This window comes from Eumetopias jubatus, unplaced genomic scaffold (assembly GCF_037043125.1).
Source record: "Eumetopias jubatus isolate StellerSeaLion01/CBP00866 unplaced genomic scaffold, mEumJub1_p1.0 scaffold_4, whole genome shotgun sequence".
Taxonomy (NCBI): Eukaryota; Metazoa; Chordata; class Mammalia; order Carnivora; family Otariidae; genus Eumetopias; species Eumetopias jubatus.
Genome location: NW_028274810.1, coordinates 119,642,601 through 119,650,461, shown reverse-complemented (window position 1 = coordinate 119,650,461; position 7,861 = coordinate 119,642,601).

Below are 7,861 nucleotides of genomic sequence, written 5' to 3'. Positions count from 1 at the left end.
TGGGTTTGGAGACTCCACACGGGGTCGGGTGCCAGAGATAGAAACGCTCGGTCACAGGCCGGGTGAGCACGGAGTGCGGCCGGAGACCGGGGAGACGGGAATGACTGCTTTTCTCTGGGGGCGCACTGAGGAGCAGGGCCCCGAGTTCTCAGCTCCTCTGGGCGGATATTGGGAAGCCACCATTTTCACCCTGGTCCTCCAAAGCTGTACCGAGAGGTTGCAGGGAACAAAAGCTCCTGAGAGCAAACCCGAGCAGCTTGCTTATCCCGGACTCACAAGGGCAAGGCAATTCCGCCTCCAGCAAAGACATTGGGAACCACGGCAACAGACCTCTCCCCCAGAAGATCAGCACAAACAGCCAGCAAAGACCAATTTTACCCACCAAGGAGAACAGGAGAACTCCATGGCTTTTTTACCATGATTCATTAGTTTTTCAAAGTTAATTTTTTAACTGTTTTTTTTTTTATTTTTCTTTTTCCCTTTTTCAACCAACATCTTATCAATCCCTTTTTTAAAAAAACATTTTTTATTTTTCATTTTTAGAGTCATATTTTATCCCTTCATAGTAGTTACATTGGCATGTATATATAAGTTGTTCTCTCTTTAAAATTTTGAGATACAATTTCTTCTAACAGATCAAAATATACCCTAAATCACTAGTGAATGGCTTTGTTCTAGTCTCCAGCCTGATCACATTCTCTCCCTTTTTATACTTCTTTTCTTTTCTTTTTTTTTAAATCTTCTTCTTCTTTCAAACAACTTCTTATCTTATCAATTCCTTTTATAAAATCTATTATAATTTTCACCTTTACAGTCATCTTCCATCCCTTCATTATATCAACCCTTATTTTGTACATATATAAGTCTTTCTTCCTTTAAAATTTTAGCAGGCACTTTCTTCTAACAGACCAAAATACACCCAAAATCTAGTGTGTGGCACTCATCTATGCATTAGCCTGATCATATTTGATCATATTCTGTTTTTTTTTTGTTTTGTTCTGTTATTGTTTTTTTTTTCTTTTTCGTTTTCCTTTTTTTTTTCTTCTCTCTTTCTTTTTTCTTTCTTTCCCTTTCTTTTCCCCTGGTTTGAGGTCTTTTCTGATTTGTTTAGAGTATATTTGCTGGGGACGTTGTTAACCTATTAGCATTCTGTTCTCTCATTCATCTATTCTCCTCTGGACAAAATGACAAGACAAAAAAAATCACCTCAGCAAAAAGAACAAGAGGTAGTACCGTGTGCCAGGGACCTACTCATTACTGACATTAGTACGATGTCGCACCTAGAGTTCAGAATCATGACTTCAAAGACACTAGCTGGGCTTGAAAAAAGCGTGGAAGTTATTAGAGAAATCCTTTCTGGAGAAATAAAAGAACTAAAATCTAACCAAGTCGAAATCAAAAAGGCTATTAATGAGGTGCAATCAAAAATGGGGGCACTAACTGCTAGGATAAATGAGGCAGAAGAGAGAATCAGCAATATAGAAGACCAAATGATGGAAAATAAAGAGGCTGAGAAAAAGAGAGAGCAACAACTACAGGATCACGAGGGCAGAATTCGAGAGATAAGCGATACGATAAGATGAAACAACATTAGAATAATTGGGATCCCAGAAGAAGAAGAAAGAGAGAGAGGGGCAGAAGGTATATTGGAGCAAATAATAGCAGAGAACTTCCCGAAGGTGGGGAAGGAAACACGCATCAAAATCCAGGAGGCACAGAGAGCCCCTCTCAAAATCAATAAAAATAGGTCAAAACCCCGACATCTACTGTAAAACTTACGAGTCTCAGAGAGAAAGAGAAAATCCTGAAAGCAGCTCGGGAGAAGAGAACTGTAACCTACACTGGTAGAAACATTAGATGGGCAACAGACCTATCCACAGAGACCTGGCAGGCCAGAAAGGACTGGCATGATATCTTCAGAGCAATAAAAGAGAAAAATATGCAGCCAAGAATACTATATCCAGCTAGGCTGTCATTGAAAATACAAGGAGAGATAAAAAGCTCCCAGGACAAACAAAAAGTAAAGGAATTTGCAAACACGAAACCAATTCTACAAGAAATATTGAAAGGGGTCCTTTAAGCAAAGAGAGAGCCTAAAAGCAGCATAGATCAGAAAGGAACACAGACAATATACAGTAACAGTCACCTAACAGACAATACAAAGGCACTAAATTCATACCTTTCAATAGTTACCCTGGATATAAATGGGCTAAATACCCCAATCAAAAGACACAGACTATCAGATTGGAATAAAAAAAAAAAGACCCATCAATATGCTGTCTGCAAGAGATGCATTTTAGACCCAAAGACACCCCCAAATTGAAAGTGAGGGGGTGGAAAACCACTTACCATGCTAATGGCCACCAAAAGAAAGCTGGGGTGGCAATCCTTATATCAGACACATTAGATTTTAAAACAAAGACTGTAATAAGACATGAGGAAGGACGCTAAATCCTACTTAAAGGGTCTGTCCAACAAGAAGATCTAACAACTGTAAATATCTATGCCCCTAACATGGGAGCAGCCAATTATATAAGGCAATTAATAACAAAAGCGAAGAAACACATTGACAACAATACAATAATAGTGGGGGACTTTAACACCCTCCTCACTGAAATGGACAGATCATCTAAGCAAAAGATCAACAAGGAAATAAAGACTTTAAATGACACACTGGACCAAATGGACTTCACAGACATATTCAGAACATTCCATCCCAAAGCAACGGAATACACATTCTTCTCTAGTGCCCATGGAACATTCTCCAGAATTGATCACATCCTAGGTCACAAATCAGGTCTCAACTGGTATCAAAAGATTGGGATCATTCCCTGCATATTTTCAGACCACAGGGCTTTGAAACTAGAACTCAATTACAAAAGGAAAGTCAGAAAGAACTCAAATACATGAAGGCTAAAGAGCATCCTCCTAAAGAATGAATGGGTCAACCAGGAAATTAAAGAAGAATTAAAAAAATTCATGGAAACCAATGAAAATGAACACACAACTGTTCAAAATCTTTGGGATACAGCAAAGGCAGTCCTGAGAGGAAAGTATATAGCAATACAAGCCTTTATCAAGAAACAAGAAAGGTCTCAAATACACAACCTAACCCTACATCTAAAGGACCTAGAGAAAAAACAGCAAATGAAGCCTAAACCCAGCAGGAGAAGAGAAATCATAAAGATCAGAGCAGAAATCAATGAACTAGTAACCAAAAGAACAGTAGAACAGATCAACAAAACTAGGAGCTGGTTCTTTGAAAGAATTAACAAGATTGATAAACCCCTGCCAGACTTATCAAAAAGAAAAGAGAAATGACCCAAAGCAACAAAATCATGAATGAAAGAGGAGAGATCACAACGAACACCAAAGAAATACAAACAATTATAAGAACATATTATGAGCAAATTTATGCCAGCAAATTAGATAACCTGGAAGAAATGAATGGATTCCTAGAGATGTATCAACTACCAAAATTGAACCAGGAAGAAATAGAAAATCTGAACAGACCTATAACCACTAAGGAAATTGAAGCAGTCATCAAAAATCGCCCAACAAACAAAAGCCCAGGGCCAGATGGCTTCCCAGGGGAATTCTATCAAACATTTAAAGAAGAAGTAATACCTATTCTCCTGAAACTGTTCCAAAAAATAGAAATGGAAGGAAAACTTCTAAACTCATTTTATGAGGCCACCATTACCTTGATCCCCAAACCAGACGAACACCCCAACAAAAAGGAGAATTACAGACCAATATCCTTGATGAACATGGATGCAAAAATTCTGACCAAAATACTAGCCAATAGGATCCAACAGTACATTAAAAGGATTATTCACCACGACCAAGTGGAATATATCCCTGGGCTGCAAGGTTGGTTCAACATCCGCAAATCAATCAACGTGATACAATACATTAACAAAAGAAAGAACAAGAATCATATGATCCTCTCAATAGATGCAGAGAAAGCATTTGACAAAGTACAGCATCCTTTCTTGATCAAAACTCTTCAGAGTATAGGGATAGAGGGTACATACCTCAATATCATAAAAGCCATCTATGAAAAACCTACAGCGAATATCATTCTCAATGGGGAAAAGCTGAGAGCTTTTCCCCTAAGGTCAGGAACGCGGCAGGGATGTCCACTCTCACCACTGCTATTCAACATAGTATTAGAAGTCCTAGCCACAGCAATCAGATAACAAAAAGAAATCAAAGGCATCCAAATCGGCAAAGAGGAAGTCAAACCCTCACCATTGCAGATGATATGGTACTGTATGTGGAAAACCCAAAAGACTCCACCCCAAAACTGCTAGAACTCATACAGGAATTCAGTGAAGTAGCAGGATATAAAATCAATGCACAGAAATCAGTGGCATTCCTATACACCAACAACAAGACAGAAGAGAGACAAATCAAGGAGTCGATCCCATTTACAATTGCACCCAAAACCGTAAGATACCTGGGAATAAATTTAACCAAAGACGCAAAGGATCTGTACTTAGAAAACTATAAAATACTCATGAAAGAAATTGAAGAAGACACAAAGAAATGGAAAAACGTTCCATGCTCATGGATTGGAAGAAAAAACACTGTGAAGATGTGAATGCTACCTAGAGCAATCTACACATTCAATGCAATCCCCATCAAAATACCATCCACTTTTTTCAAAGAAATAGAACAAATAATCCTAAAATTTTATGGAACCAGAAGAGATCCCGAATAGCCACAGGACTACTGAAAAAGAAAAGCAAAGCTGGCGGCATCACAATTCCGGACTTCCAGCTCTATTACAAAGCTGTCATCATCAAGACAGTATGGTACTGGCACAAAAACAGATACATAGATCAGTGGAACAGAATAGAGAGCCCAGAAATGGACCCTCAACTCTATGGTCAACTCATCTTTGACAAAGCAGGAAAGAATGTCCAATGGAAAAAAGACAGTCTCTTCCACAAATGGTGTTGGGAAAATTGGACAGCCCCATGCAGAAGAATGAAACTGGACCATTTCCTTACACAACACACAAAAATAGACTCAAAATGTCTGAAAGACCTAAGTGTGAGACAGGAGTCCATCAACATCCTAAAGCAGAACACATGTAGCAACCTCTTCGACCTCAGCCGCAGCAAATTCTTCCTAGAAACGTCGCCAAAGGCAAGGGAAGCAAGGGCAAAAATGATCTATTGGGACCTCATCAAGATTAAAAGCTTTTGCACAGCAAAAGAAACAGTCCACAAAACCAAAAGAAAACCGACAGAATGGGAGAATATAGTTGCAAATGACGTATCAGATAAAGGGCTAGTATCCAAAATTTATAAAGAACTTATCAAACTCAACACCCAAAAAAACAAATAATCCAATCAAGAAATGGACAGAAGACATGAACAGACATTTTTCCAAAGACATCCAAATGGCCAACAGACACATGAAAAAGTGTTCAACATCGCTCGCCATCAGGGAAATCCAAATCAAAACCTCAATGAGATACCACCTCACACCAGTCAGAATGGCTAAAATTAACAAGTCAGGGAACGACAGATGTTGGCAGGGATGCGGAGAAAGGGGAACGCTCCTACACTGTTGGTGGGAATGCAAGCTGGTGCAGCCAGTCTGGAAAACACTATGGAGGTTCCTCAAACAGTTGAAAATAGAGCTACCATACGATCCAGCAATTGCACTACTGGGTATTTACCCCAAAGATACAAATGTAGGGATCCGAAGGGTTATGTGCACCCCAATATTTATAGCAGCAATGTCCACAATAGCCAAACTGTGGAAAGAGCCAAGATGTCCATCGACAGATGAATGGATAAAGAAGAAGTGGTATATATACACAATGGAATGTTATGCAGCCATCAAAAGGAATGAGATCTTGCCATTTGCAACGACGTGGATGGAACTGGAGGGTGTTATGCCGAGTGAAGTAAGTCAATCAGAGAAAGACATGTATCATATGACCTCACTGATATGAGGAATTCTTAATCTCAGGAAACAAACTGAGGGTTGCTGGAGTGGTGGTGGGGTGGGAGGGATGGGGTGGCTAGGTGATAGACATTGGGGAGGGTATGTGCTACGGTGAGCGCTGTGAATTGTGCAAGACTGTTGAATCACAGATCTGTACTTCTGAAACAAATAACGCAACATATTTTAAGAAAAAAGAAAAAGAAGAAGATAACAGGAGAGGAAGAAAAGGGGAGTATGTCAGAGGGGGAGACGAACCATGAGAGATGATGGACTCTGAAAAACAAACTGAGGGTTCTAGAGGGGAGGGGGGTAGGGGGATGGGTTAGCCTGGTGATGGGTATTGAGGAGGGCACGTTCTGCATGGAGCACTGGGTGTTATGAACAAACAATGACTCATGGAACACTGCACCAAAAACTAATGATGTAATATATGGTGATTAACATAACAATAAAAAATAAAAAAACTCAAAAAAAAAAAAAAAAGGAAAAAGATGTTCCCATTGCTCTTATTGCTCAGAAAAATTCCAAGGGTTTTGGGAACCATGGATGAAGACCAAAAATATATGAGAAAGACATCTCTTATAAATCACAATATCACACCCCATTTTTAAACATTGCTTGTCTGAGAGATACTCTAATTAAATGTCTGACATAGTCTTATGCTATTGAACAAGAGAAGGTTGTCTTTTTTTAAGTTTTTTTTTAATTTTTAAGTAATCTCTGCACCCAAAGTGGGGTTTGAACTGACAACCCTGATATTAAGAGTTGCAAGCTCTACCAACAGAGCCAGCCAGGTGCCCCCCCTTTTTTAAGAATAGAAATGTATCCATCTAAAATAAAGCAAAATGAACACCTCAAATATCATGTATATTTCAACTATTATAACATGGAGAATAAGACTCAAAAAAAAACCTAAGACAAATATTACAACTAAAAATAAAAATATTGGGAAATTAGCAGCAATACACAGAAAATTCCTGAGATTTTTCCCCGAATTACATGCCAGGGACATGCAGGTTCAACTCTCCAGATTAAACTCCAGATCTAGCTGAAATTTTCAGAAGAAAAGAGCAAGAGCACAGTAACATCACAAAACCATCTCTTCTGCTCATTAACTGGCGAATCCTCAATTACAAACTGCTCAGTTCCTGTGCACATTAGCCAACTAGCAAGCGCGTGAAAGAATGAGCTATTGTCTGCACCTAAGCCACAACAAGAGCACCAAACTTTCATTTGAAATCCTCCACAACCTCCACCCCAGTGGGCAGCCCTAAACACAGCTGTTTGATATCCTAAGCAGATGTGAAACATAGGAACCTCACTGGGGCAGGATTCCAAGTGTCTGTCTGCCTTTGGGTCCTCAGCCCCAAACTATCTACTTGCAACAGAGCCTAGTCTGGAAACGAGACAATTCTCTCTTCTGGCGGGGGTTGCGGAGAGTAGAGGAAGAAGCTTGGGAAGGAGAGGCAGAGTTAGGGGTGGGAAACCAACAAAATGTGGTATACACTTTCAGGAAGCTGCGAGGCTGGATCTTTCAGAGCAGCTCATATTTTTCAAGATGCATTTTCTTTGAGGTGCCCCACTCCGGATACCCCAGTGCCCTCCTTTCAGCCCAGACCCTTACTTCACCACCAGCCAGGGGAAGGGGCCGGGGCATGGCAGCGGTCACAGTTCTCTTGGATAAGCTTCACCATAATCTTCATAAACCTCAACGCTCAAGGTGCAGAGGAAGATTGGAGGAAACTGTTTTTCCGTTGGTTTCTCTCTGACTTCTGTGGCTACTCATTCCTAGAACAGGAAGCTGGAGAAATTTAGGTGGGAGACACTCTTCCGACCAGTCAGGTTTCCTCACCCTCCTACGGTACAACTGATTAGGAAAAGCTTGGGGGTTACA